This window comes from Lynx rufus, unplaced genomic scaffold, assembly GCF_022079265.1.
Source record: "Lynx rufus isolate CCGP_SWC_20201006 ecotype Redwood Valley unplaced genomic scaffold, mLynRuf1.p SCAF_1, whole genome shotgun sequence".
NCBI lineage: Eukaryota > Metazoa > Chordata > Mammalia > Carnivora > Felidae > Lynx > Lynx rufus.
Genome location: NW_025814823.1, coordinates 216,376,500 through 216,390,925, shown reverse-complemented (window position 1 = coordinate 216,390,925; position 14,426 = coordinate 216,376,500). Strand labels below are relative to the sequence as shown.

Below are 14,426 nucleotides of genomic sequence, written 5' to 3'. Positions count from 1 at the left end.
TGTGATAGCTTCATTTGGCTGAAGAAGGAGAATATATATTCCCTAAAGGAGCGCAAAATTAAGAGTGATATTTCTCACTTCATCAGAAGAATAAATAATGGCAAGGTATGGATGTATACTGTTCCTTAGTAGCTAATAGACTGGCTTTATAGTCAGGAAATGGTCTCTAGATGACTGGAGGATTAAAGGAACACTACTCTGGCACTGGAAGTGATCTCTTAGCTACTTTAGATGAGTAGTAATAGAGACATTCGAGCAATACAAATTTGGGAATAGGGAGAATCCCTTTCTGAACCTCACTATCAAGCATGTGCTCTATTTGCTTTCTCATTGTCCATTATGGGACAATTGCTGAACTATCAAAAATTGCACACCAAAGGCATAAAATGAAGTTTGATTCCTTCTAAACATATTTTCAAAAATGCTTGCCATTCAAAACTATTGTTTCCTCTATTTTAAAGGCATATTTTTAGATTTTTAATTTTGAACAAAAATAATGCTACATTTGAGATGGAAGAGTTCCATATTTTAGGTAAAAGAAATTACACCAAATCTTCTGGTATCAGTTTTACCACTACAGATACTACTACTGTTATCTCCCATTTATTTAATATTTGCAATGAGTTGGATATTATTTAATCACTTCCCTTGATTTCTCTTTAACTAAATTTCACAATTGTTTGAGAGAGTATTATTAATGTCAACACTGTAAGTTAATGGACTTTACTGAGGCACACACCTGGTAAATGAGTAAGTGTTTGAACCCAGGCAAGATGCTTTTAGAAATGGCATTCTAAAGCACTTTGTCATATTGGATTTGGTAATATCAAGACATAATTCCTCTATATCTAGGTCACAGATAATACAATATCATATATTATTATAAGCTGCTCAAGTATCTAAGGTGTGATCTTTCTCCAAATTTTTTCTGTAGACGTACATAGAAATGATTCTGCTAGAATTTTCTGGCCCATGGAGTCATTTCCTGAGTACATTCCCTCTAATTCCAAACAAACAGTTCTAACTGATGATTAGGAATACATTTCAAAATGTTAGTTTCTGATACATGCTATGGTATGGAACTCTGTGGGAAAGTATTCTATATTTTTTCCATGTGCTACAATATATCCACAAATATTTCCAGAAGACAATTCTAGCTCTACTGGCAGAGAGTGTTGGAGTCAACTGTTCTGTAGTGTTTGGACAGCTTACTACATGAGGTTCAATACTTATTTTGTTTCTCAGTTTTTATAGTAGAATGTCACCTGCACTACAGAAGTTTTCTTTAGCTCATTTTTGATTATGATTAAGTAGTTGTGTAACAACAAACTTGGATGACTTTTGTCCAAGTTCTTGGGAAGTAACCTCTAAACCCTTGGACTTTCCTTGGTCATAAGAATGTCCTTGATTTTCATGGTGGACTTCAAGGGCACCTACAGGTTTATGCTGCGGTGGCTCAGTGGGGCGGGGGGAGGGGGGCTGCATAGTTTGTGCTAAGGAGATGACTCAGGATAGAAGTTGGCCATTCCAGAGAGGAAGACAAATCACGTAAGGCTTAGAGCTTTCTATCACATGATATCAGCCAGATCTCTAGAGAGTGGAGAAGGCCAGAAATTTCAGTTCAATAGCATGAATGATTCCATCAACAATCCACAAATAATGAAACTCCAACAAAAACTGTAGAAAATGTAGCCTGGGTGAGTGTCCCAGTTGGCAATGCTGTGTGTTATCACACAGTGATGTGCTGAGAGGTTGTTACCTGACTCCACAGGAGGAGGACAACAGAAGTGTTATGTTTGGAATCCTCCAGGACCTTGCTCTATATGCTCTGCCTTCGGCTGCTCTGATTTGTATCCTTTTGCTGTAATAAAACTGTAATCAAAAGTATAACTCTTTTGGAGTTTTGTAAATTATTCTAGCAAATTATCCAACATGAAGAGGTAGTGAAAACTCTCCAATTTATAGCCAGCTGGTCAGAACTGATTGTTGCCCAGGGACTCTCAAACTTGCAGCTGCTGTCTAAAGTGAGGGCTTGTGGAGGACCATGCTCTTAATCTATGAAGCTTGGTCTAAGCCAAGATAATTGAAGTTAATAGTCTTTGCAACAGAAGAATAGTGAATTTAAACTTGTTGATTTTACTTCATAATTTAAAAATATATCAGTGAAATACTGTGAGATATTTAAGATCACCTAAATGCAGTATTGTCTATTATGTCAATATATGTCTAAATGTCTATTATGAGTTTATGTGTGGTGTTTGAATATTAGAATTGTATTAACATTACAGAGAAAAATGTATACATTAGGTTCAAGTATCTCCATGTGTTCAAGCTAAGTGTTGTTGTCGCAGTTTATATTTAATTCAAAACAAGTTTAATTTGTGTCTTCTATACTTAAGAGTTCTTAGAGAAGCTCACAGAAGAACAGAAAGCAGCCTCCGCCTACCTTTGGTGCACTTTTGGTGCAGACCAAAGGAATGACACTGGCATCCATGGATGGGACAAAAGAGGCCATGCAAAGCACATGTGGAAAGCCAGGGATACGAATGGCCATTTGTGTAAAGAAGTTTGGAAGTGCCTCTGCTACCAATGAATTCTGAGAAAAGGCTTTGGAAAGAGCAAAAATGAGATGATAAAATGTTTTTTTATTAGAGAAGCTGTGGACTCATGTTGGTGCTCTGCCATGCACTTGCTATGCAATCATAGCTAAGGCACAGTCCTTAAAGAAATGAGAAAAATACAAAATAATGGGAACCTGAAGATGATAGAGATAGCATCACCCCTGGGCCTTCTTGTGCGTCTGTTTATTTATGTTGTGTACATCAGGAAGCACTGGTCTCTGTCATTCAGCACATCTTCAGTAATGTTGAGGCAGCTGCGGGAGAATGGAAGGGCCAGTTGGCCCACACCAACCTCTCCACAGCTAGAAGTGATCATGAAGTCTTCTGCAGGATCGTGTTTGGCATGGGGATTCCTGGTACCCACATATTCATCTTCTAATTTGCACAGTAGGCCAGAGAAGATCCCAATTTGACCCGTGAAAACTTCAGAGCACTGAAGCCAGGCATTTCTGCTTATTATCATGATCTTGAAAGAGTAGTAAGAGAGAGTGTTAAACAGGAAATTCATTTTGCCTTCTGAAAGGTCACCTCTTTGTTCCTTGAGAGAACAACAAATTTATACCTATTATTAGGATAAAAGGCTCAGAAGCAACTATAAAGACATGAGGTGAAAGAAATGTTTAAGGCATCTTCTTCCATGTAGGAGAGGACTGTGTTTTCACCATGAATGGAATAAATGAAGACATTTCATCATGGATCACAGTCAGCTTCCTAATGGGTGGCTGAAGGCCCCCCAGGAGGAAGCAGTGTAGGCATGCTGGATTTGTGGGGAAGATCCACTCAGTTCATCTTACTTCCAAGAGTTGAGAGCACCCTTCTGACATCCCCAGTCATTAACATAACATTGTTCCAGATGTTTAACAGAACCTATAATTTCCGTTTCTACATCTACTGGGTCTTGTATTGATGTTGTCCAGGCTTGTAATTAGTATGGAAAAGAATCTGCTAAAGTCGGAAAGGAGTTGCTCAGCCCTGGTTTGTCTCCCAGTTTCAAAGGAGAATAGGAACATGTTGAAATAATATACAGATTATCAGGACAAGAAGTGATTAGCTGCCATATGTTGTGTGCTAGCAGAGGGACAGAACAAACAAAGCGAGCTTTTAAAACAAAGCAAGCAAAATGGAAGAAGTGAAGAACTTGGATTTTTATGTATTTTCCTACTACCATGATTTTGCAGCAAATTTTGGCCTTCTAGATACAGATAAAGGAGGCAGTCTTGTGGCTGGAGACTTTGAGACTTCAAACAAGTGTGTGTGTTAGACAATGGAGACTCATCCACAGAAAAAGCCTTTTGTATGTATGCATGGATAGCACCTATGTCAGCTTGCCACTGCAAGAATTCATGTTTCTAGGGAACAAAGTGCTAAAGCTGACTCAGAAAATTGACAATGTTAAGACTAGTTATGCTCTGGGAGCCATTTTTCATTACATCGACTCACTGAACCGACAGAAAAGTCAAGCCTCTTGGTAGCCCAGCTTCTCAGCTTTCTACTGCCAAGCTGACCTATTCCCCCCTATCTCTCAGTCAGCGCTCAGGTTTACCTTGGGACCTCCTCCCCAAAGTGGTGACAGTCTCCACATTTTACGATAAATAAGTTCTGAAGATCTAATGTATAATGTTGTGACCATGGCTGTAGTTGATAGTGTAGTATTGTATAATTGAATTTTACTGACATGAAGTGTCGTCATCACAAACACACACACACACACGCGCACACACACACACAAGGATATGCTTGCTAATTAACTACATTGTGGGAATCCTTTTAAAAGGAATACACACATATATCAAACCATCACGTTGTACACTTTAAACTTATTATGATTTTATTTGTCAGTTTATACCTCAGCAAAGTTGAAAAAAGTCAAAAACAGAAACAGATATTGCATACAAGAGAGGACTAAGAACGTGTTTGTTGATACACCCATCCTTGCATTTATGGTACACGTTGCCTCTGTCTATTATACTCCTTAGAGTGGATTTTGAAGCATGGGCAAATGGTTTTGGCTATGTTCCTTCACTTTAATCTTTAAAATGAACAGAAAAGAACCATACATGTTTGTGGAGCTGCCTCCCTAGCCTGGTCTGTCGGGTGGCTGGACATCGGCCGATGTGAGTTTATCCTCGTATTAACTGTTGGAAGGGCCCAGAGTGTAGCCTAACAGCCTGTTCCCTTCTAGCCTCAGGGTAGGGGGCACTTCTGTGCAGACCCACCCCGGGGATGGGGTGGGTCCTTGTGATGGTCCTTGGCTTCAGCTTTATCTTCCTCACCTATGTAGCACTGAGATCTCATGGCAGAATGGCACCTTTGTCTCATGTGACCTGAAGAGTGGAGGTGTGGAAGAGGCTCAAGAGGAAGAAGTAAGATGCATGTCCAGTTCTCAATGCTTCCATCTACCAGTTGGCTGTAAGTGGGCCGTGGACCAGATAGGGGCAATGTGAAGTCGTTCAGGCCAGTGACACCCAGCTTCCCCTTCCACACTGGCACCTCTGTCTCCAGGGTTGTTGCTGCTGTGACAGGGCATTGCTGTGATGCAGGAGTCTTTTACTGTTCTCTCTGCTACCTGCCTGGTTTCTTCCTGGAAGGGTGGACCTCTGCATTCTCTGAATGGGGTCATTCTATAGACTGTCCTGGCTACTTTCAGTGTGAGCCAAGTAAAAGCAACACACACACACACACACACACACACACACACACACACACACATGCACTTGGCTCTCTAAGAAAGATGGATCCAGGGGTAGAGTCCTATGAACTTTGTAACTGAACATGTTTATCTCCTCCTTGAGTGTGGACATGCACAGTTACCCAGATGTCTGTTTTCCTCAAATCCTTGGCTGTTTAGGTTTGGATTTAACTGACAGAGCTGTCACCATGAACAGTCCTGTGGATCCCAAGGAAGAGGGTTTAGGAGTTGCAAAATATCACTTTGTAAACCCTCACGTGCCCTGAGGCACATGCTTAATTAAAAACCGTGCTTAAATATGGGGGTGATGTTGAGAGTCAATTGTAAGAATATAGTTGTATTGCTTCGGTTTAAAGGTCTTTAAACGACGACATCTCTGTAGTGTGAGTGCTGCGGGGCTCGTGGAAAAATTATGTTCAGACAGTGCCTGCTTTTCCAGGGACTGACTCTGTCCAAGTGCATCACTAACCTGGAGCAGCCAAGCAAGGGCAGATGATGCTGCGGACCCCGCTGCACTTCTCATCCGTAGATCCTCATTCAGGGGTCTGCCTGAATCAGAAACCCAAGCATCACCCTCTCTTTACTCTGTCTGCTATCTCTTTTTTTAAGAGTTTATTTATTTATTTTGAGAGGGAGGGGGAATGGGCAGAGAGAGGGAGAGAGAGAATCCCAAGCAGGCTCCACACTCTCAGTGTGTGGAGAGTGGGGCTGGAACTCACAAACTGTGTGATCATAACCTGAACTGAAACCAAGAGTTGGGTGCTTAACAGATGGAGCCACCCAGACGCCCCACTTTGTCTGATGTCTTAAGGCAGAGTCCATTCACCCACTGGCAAAGGGATATCCTTTATACTTGTCCAGACCCATCCTGTGTCCTGGTGGGCACCCCTCTTCATCAACAGAAGTCTATTCCTTGGGAGACAATGCATTCATTCTGCTTAAATGTGGTTTAGGGTCTTCCCACCTGGCTCTTAGAATCAATCATGCAGTGAATGTACAATAAATAGAATAAGCTGAACCTTGCATATTCCATGCAAAATAAAATGGTTTACAAGGGCAAATAAATAAAGTGTTCTTATAAAAATGTATCAAGCAAGAGCAAACTTGCCAAAAAATGTATTATATGTTGCTTAGTTCTTTAGTGAATAAATTACAGTAACACCTTTTAACAATATGTAAAGGCATACTTTTTTGAGCCTCAACCACATATAACCTCAGGATCTAACCCTATTGCCTAGAGTCTTATATATCACACAAATTTTTACAATTAATAGAGTAAATTAGGGGCACCTGGGTGGCTCAGTCGGTTGAGTGTCCGACTTCGGCTCAGGTCATGATCTCACAGTTAGTGAGTTGGAGCCGGGCATCAGGCTCTGTGCTGACAGCTCAGAACCTGGAGCCTGCTTCAGATTCTGTGTCTCTCTCTCTGCTCTTCCCCTGCTCTCACGCTGTCTCTCTCTCAAAAATAAAGATTAGTTTTTTTTTAATAGAGTAAATTACACAAGGTTTCAAGTGATCAGTCAGCTTTACTTTCCATAAGATTTCATAAATATATGTATCAGAAAAGAAAGTAAAACTTAGAGCTACTGATTGTGCCATGCTTTGCCAAAAGAAATGGAGAGTGAGACCACTTGGAACAAAGTTCTTAACTGCTATAGGGTGAACTATGAGAAGTTAAAAGTTTTACACACAGAGGAGAATTAAGTTCCCAGATTTCAATGATAGAGTACTTCTAATGTTCAGAAAAGTGATGCAGTAGTTGTCTTTCCTCTATTCCAAAGTAGGCTATTAATGCTGCTAAATTTTGCTGAGACATTTCTGCAAGTCAAAGAGCATTCTTCTTCCAACATTAGTTTATATGTGAGAAACTGTTTCTAACATCACCGATTAAAAATTCTTTGGGACAAAAATCTGATTGTTCTGGCATAAGGGAGGTGCCTACTCCTTGGCCAGTGAGGTGTGACTGAACAGCTGGAGGGAAGTCTTTGCAAATCAAGGATTTTGATCCTGTCGTGATAGCAGTGTTTGAAGTCAAACTCATACTCACCCTTTCAAATTTCTGGTAGCTATGTATAGGAATTTTATGAATATAATTATATAATTGGCAAAGAAATGAAATATTTTTTACTAACGGTTATTAACTGACTTTTCCTCTTTTCATATTTTGGCTATGTTGCCTCTAATCATTAATATGTAATAACTGAGATGATTTAAAGTTAATCTCATCTAATCATATATTTCAAAGGGAAATCTGATATAATCATAGATTTCAAAGGGAAACTGGTGCTGTGTATATTCCTCCTGTTACATGATTTCATTGAACTTTCTGAAAGCTTATTGTCTTCTCTTAGATCACATCTGTACCACCAGCTTATTTCTTTCCCTTAAGATTAAGGATTGCTTTAATAATAGGGCTCCCAAATCCCCAACACAATGTGCATGATAAAATAATGTGGAAAGAGGAGATGAAGTAATTCCTAGAGAAAGAAAACATGTTTTCATATGTGCCTTTTCATTCTACAGCATGTTGGTGAGCAGGATAAATAAAAATGTGTGTGTGTGTGTGAATGTGTGTATATATGTTTGTTGCTCTTGAGGTAGCTTTCTAAATATTAACATTCAACCTTTGACCCTATCCTATCCTTTAACTATGCATAATTGATGTGGATACACACACACACAAATATTGATTTGATAGGTGATTTGATTTCATTTGATAGGTCATTGTTAGGAAGCCAATATAAATGTAGCTAATAAACATTCAAATGATCACTGAGATGATGCGATTAAAAATTTATGCGTGTAGAGGAATCCTAAATTCTTTCTGTAGTTATCGTAGCTCTCCATAATCCAAAATATAAACCCCTAAATTTCAATGCCTTAACACAAGAGAAGTTTACATCTCACTCGCTTAGCTAGCTCATGTGGGTGGATTCCCGTTTGATGTGAGATTGTCTCCTCTGTAGGGTTATTTAGGAACCAGATTGCTTCCAGATGGTGGTTCTTCTGTCCCCCAGACACTCAAGAGACTTCTGTCCTCAGTCCTCAAGTAGGTAAAGAGAAAGCAAGAGGAAGGTGTTCTGATTCATAGTTCACTTCACCGAGACACATCTTCTTTTACTTTCATGTTCGCTTCCATTGGAGATAGCTCTTTTTACCACCACAGAAAGGGTCTAGGTAATGTCATCTCTTAGCTGAGAAGTCACTTCCCAATGAGAGCTGTATAAAAAGGGGAAAAAAAAGATTTTGTTGAAAATCAGTGTGCTTCATCCTCCATAAAAATAGCCAGGAAAGTTCAAAGAAGCTTCTCACTTTGGAAAGAGTTAAATAATCTCAACTTCATACAAAGTTTAGCATTCACCAAGTCTGAATCCAAACTTTAAATTTTCTCTCTGATGGGAAATTGTAATGAAGTGAAACACAGATAATATATGGCATCGTTAAAGTTTTCTTAATTAGGAGTTGTTCTGGACTGTAGGCTGTCCCTCAATAGATAGACAGATACTTCTTCATTTTGCTATTGTATGTGCCAAACTAGAATTTACCATGAAAGTATAATAATAAAACAACAACATGCTAATTAATGTAGTAGATATAAAGGTATTGCTTATAAGTTACACTGTATTGACCGATGCCACAGAATTTGCAAACAAAATAATCTATCACATAGTATGTAATTTATAAGATTAAGATAGCTTGAATTCAACTATAAATTCATGAAATCTTCCTTTAAATAAATATTGCAGATATGTATAATACAGGTACTTTTTATTGAATTCTTCATAAACACATTTCTATTTTGATTTTATTTTAATGTTTGGATGTATTATGTATTTATGTGCATATTTATATACTTGTTATTATATGTTGCCTCATTAGTACTATCTTATGCTCTTTTATACTTCACCTTATTATTACTATCTCTGCTATTGATTAAATTCATTAAATATTACGACTGGGCTGATTTTAGTAGAAATACTTTGAGTTAATTGAAACCCACTAGGATTTTGGCTTCTAAACTACAGTATGGAAAGTGGTAAATAGACTGCTAAGGAGAGACATAGCAAAAACTCATTAAAAACGCTAATTAGCAAGCTGAATCTTTCTGACTTACCCACTTCACTAATCTGCTAGCTAAACACATCATAAAAATGTTCCTGCGTTGGAAGTGAGCAAATATCCAGAGGAAGGCTGTTTTGAATTTCCAGATTACTTTCAATTAACTGGATGCAGAACAATCTAGAATATGAACGGCTGTGTTATTGCAATTGTATTGTAAGTCCCTAAATGAGCCTTAGTGTCCAGTCACTCTACCTTGGGCAGTATTGACTGTTTCTATTTCTTCTCACCCGCTCCTTACCCTCTTTCTACTGAATCATTTATTTAGTTTACAGTTTCTGGTACTTTTATTACATCATCTTTCACATTTTGTTTTTTACTGCATCTACATTATTACAAATTTTATCTCTTCTACTGGATAGAAAGTTCTGTGGAGTCAGGGATTATATTTTTTTTTACCTTAAACCTGTTTGGAAGTGTTGAATCTGAGAATAAGTATAGATGCTGCACTAGGTCTTTAAAAATTTGTTCCGGAGGTGGAGGTGGAAGATTATATCTGGCTACCAGTCCTACTGAACACACGTCTTCCTTCCGTGTGTGTGTGTGTGTGTGTGTGTGTGTGTGTGCGCGCGTGCGCACGCATGGGTGTGAAAGAGAGTGTATGAAGGTAATTGTATCTTCCTAAAATACATTAGATGAATTTCTTTATTTTAACATCTTGAACAACTGATATAAATCAGATACTGATAAATAAATAAGTATTCTTCACATTGGGAATCTCATGATCTGGACAGTAAAAATGACAATTCATAGGTTCTTAGTCCCTGGCCACAAATCTAAATCTTTATTATGTAATAAATCTAAATTTTTACTATTTATTAATAGCAAAGTTTGCATTATATTTTAAATTTATATGTCTATTTATGTTTTATTTCTCAATTTGCTTTGGCCTGTCTCCTCTTTCTCTCCCTGTATATAGATACATATAGATATAGATATATAGATATAGATAGATGATGTTATAGATATATAGATATATAGATCAGATGATGATATAGATATAGATGAAATAGATATAGATATAGACAGATAGATATAGATGATGATTCAGATATAGATATTGACCAATGCCTTAAAACTTTAAATTTTTAGTAAATTTTCCTGAAATCTTGAAAGAAAAATGAGACATAGAATGATCTAAAACAGCTCAGGTGGGTAACATGAGATTTTAATTTTAGTAAATTAAAGGACAGGACTTTATAGGAACAAGTCATTTGAGATCATGGGCCTCATCTTCTGGAGTTACCAGATTGATATTTAACCGGACGCGTGAGCACCTTGGTGAATAAAACTATCGTGAACTCTGCAGCTGTCATTTCATTTCCTTCAGATAAATAGCCAGAAGTGGTACTGCTGCGTCCTACTGTGGTTCTATTTTTTTTTTTTTAGAAACCTCCATAACTGTTTTTTACAGTGGCTCTATCAATTTATATTCTACCAACAGTGCACTAGGTTTCCTTTACCCACATGTTCACCAACACTTTTTATCTCTTGTCTTTGGATAATAGACATACTTCTGTGTTTGAGGTGATATCTTATTGTGGTTTTGCTTTTTACTGGTGATTAGGGATGCTGAACACCTTTTCATGTACCTTGCCTGAAGGGACAAATCCATAAATATCTTGCTGAGACTGACGTCCGAAACATTATTGCCTATGTTTTCTTTTAGTAGTTTCTGGTTTCAGGTCTCACATTTAGGCCTTTATATATTTGTATCTTGAACCTGTTTTCAATTTCATTGAATTTTTTCTTTGCTATCTGACAAGCACAAAAATTATTTGTTATATAACACATTTCCATTGGGTCTTTTATCATCTATCTATCTATCTATCTATCATCTATTTTCTTCCCTATGCGTCATGAATGCTGTTACCTTTTATCTACTAGATTGTTTATGTATATATATATTAATCATTTTAGGTACAGATGTGATCATTCCAAGATATATGTTACCTATTTTGTTTTATTGACTGTTTCCTTTCTTGATGATGAGCCATGCTGTGTTTCTTCTTTCATGCTTCATAATTTTTTCACTTGATTTCCAGGCATTTTGGAATTGAAGTAGGTAATATTTGTGTACAGAAATTTAAGGTGTTCTCATCTGTCAAGTTGAAACTTCTTTGAGGCAATCAAGTTTATGCTGAAATACTTCTATTTTTTATTATCATTATCATTATTGTCATCATCATCACTTGGCTTTTGTTAGATTCAGGTCATTTATTGAATACTTCTAATTATTTGAATTCAGGACCAGAAGCTTCTATTTTTGCTGGATATCTATTTCAATTAGCTTTTCCTGCCTTCATCTTTCAGCTAGCCCTGGGCAATTGCAAACTAGGAGAGGTGTCTCTTTTTTCTCAGTTCTCCTTCTCCTCTTCCACATGTCGATATCCAGTATTTGATACTCACTATAAGATTCAGAGAGACATTTCTGTTATTAATGGGTCCCAAGACTGGTATTTAGCCCGGTCTCTGTCACTTCTCCTGCTATTTCCCCACATGTGGAAGGCTGCTGGGTTAAGTAAACGCCTGAAGTGTCTATAGTGTTTATCTTAGTTTTCTACCTTGCCATAATAGTTCTTTAGGTCTGATATTTATACCTCACAGGGGGTTCTCGCTTGGGGTCCTGCCTTGTCTTCAGTCTCTCTGTGAGCACCTAGTGAAGACCAATGGAAGTAACTGTCTGATTTTTCAAGTCTGACCTTGAATCTATTACTCTAGAGAGTGTTTACTCTTAAGCTAGCTCTCATTTTGCCATTAAAGGGTCATTAGCATGCTCATCTGATTTCTTCTTACCCCGCTCTCTTTTTCTTCCATCTATTGCTCCCCCAAAGGTAAAAGCAGGTGTGGGCCTCTTTGCTGACAAGATGTATGCATCGAATTGGACACTAGTTCATTGGTTTTCTTCATGGCGCGAGCTCTCTTACATGCTTTGAAATGGTTTTGTTGGTTTTCTAACTTGTTTGCACTGTTAGAGAGCATTCCTAGTTCTCTTGTGACTACCTACATAATAGCAGGATGTGAACTTTCTCTCTGCTTCATTTGTGATAGAATTCTTAAGATTATGTCGCAATTCACTAATGTGCTTGTATGCAGTCTATTGTTTCTCAAATCCCCAACAGTATGCATTATATAAATCTTATTCAATATTTCTAATTTTTCAAAATGTATTTACTTTGCTCATATATGTGTAATTTTTCATTTAATAATGTTTGTCTATAAATTTTAGGACATATCTTTAATTCAATCTTTGCAAACATCTTAAATAATTTTTATATCTTTTTCAGTTAAGTGACATTATTATTTCCTGTTGTGAATTTGTATTTTAATTATAGAATTTATTAGCTATCTTTCTTAGAATTAGGTTTGTCTCTTACTTATGGAACTTTTTTCTTTTCTTATTATTTAAAATGTCTCCTTTGCATCATCCATGCTCCCCCACCCCCTGCCACATCCTTCCCTTCCTCCGTGTCTCTAGTTCTCTCCCCTAAATTTAATCCAGGAGCCTGGATCCAGTTTCTCATCAGTGTATGAAGTGTCGTTAGTATTTTTTTATGCTTCAAGAGCCAAATTTCTGGCCACCATTGCACGTGTGGGACTGACACCTCTTTAGACAGTGGCATAAATGTGCTCATTATTTTTTGACTTGTGCTTTTTTTTGGTTTTGTTTTTGTAGATACTTAGCTGTTTTTAGGAGCTTGGATTTGTAATTATTTCATGTATTATCTATCACTGTAATATACTTACAGCAAAAATGATAATCAGTGGGTGGACTCATAGCACTACTTTGGAGGCACTAACCATCCTTCTATGTTTTAACTATTTTTTCCAAGAATCTCCACAGGAATTGTCTTAACACAATTTTTTGGTTGTTTTTTTTCCCTCCTAACACAATTTGTAATCATTAGTTATATATATACACATATACACCAGCCACAGAGTCTGAACATAATAAAACATAATGCTATAATGCCATAGAAAGGTCAAGACTCATGGAAAAGCAGACTAAATAAATGCTGATTACACAAAATGTTTGTCTTCTCTCTGATTTTTTTTTTTTTAAGTAGGCTCCATGCCTAATGTGGGGCTTGAACTCCCAACCCAGAGATCAAGAGTTGCAATGTTATACCAAGTGAGCCAGCCAGGCACCCCTGATTTTCTCTTTGCTATGGTCATATGCAAGAGCATGTGGGCAAAAAATGCTCGTTAATTTCTTTACCTTGCATTAGACATTTGACTCAATGCTGCTCCAGTGCCTCCTGGATAATTTAGAAAAGTTTTATAACTCCAGTGAAATGGCCATTTTAGTTTTCTGAAGCTTCCATAGGCAGAGGCATCAATTTAGGAACACCCATGGATAACTTTTCTTTTTTAATTTTTTTCATGTTTATTTATTTTTAGAGAGAGAGAAACAGAGCATGAGTGGGGGAGGGGTAGAGAGAGGGTGACACAGAATGTGAAGCAGGCTCCAGGCTCTAAGCTGTCAGCACACAGCCCGACGTGGGGCTTGAACCCATGAACCATGAGATCATGACCTGAGCTAAAGTTCTACACTTAACCAACTGAGCCACCCAGACACCTTGCCCATGGATATAACTTATGAAACAGTTAAAAGCTAGTGTGAGATCTTGAAACAAAACCCCAAAAAGATGTATAACAAAGAAACATTTATGAAAATAATTTAAATCTTCTACTTACACACAAATGCTTTGATTTTCACCCTGAATCTTATACTATTTCCTGAATTGAATCTCTGAATATGTGAGCATATATATTCACTAGGTGATGAAATAACTAAAAAAAAAAGATTGAGCTAGTAAGCCGTATGAAAATTCAGATCTTACAAATCTTTAGAAAAGGTGGCATGTGTTTCCAGTAAATAAGAGTTACAATTTGTAGTCTATAAGCAGGGAAACTGAAAAGCTCAAGAAAGTGAATAAAAATCATAACACAAAAGGACTAAAATGTACATATAACTAGTCAGAAAACTTTAATAA

At 37.4% G+C, this 14,426-nt stretch overlaps 1 pseudogene; it reads left to right on the top strand.

The window, feature by feature from the left end:
* Positions 1–2,728: 2,728 nt before the first annotated feature.
* Positions 2,729–4,093, top strand: LOC124510328 (ectonucleoside triphosphate diphosphohydrolase 6-like; annotated as a pseudogene).
* The last annotated feature ends 10,333 nt before the right edge of the window (positions 4,094–14,426 follow it).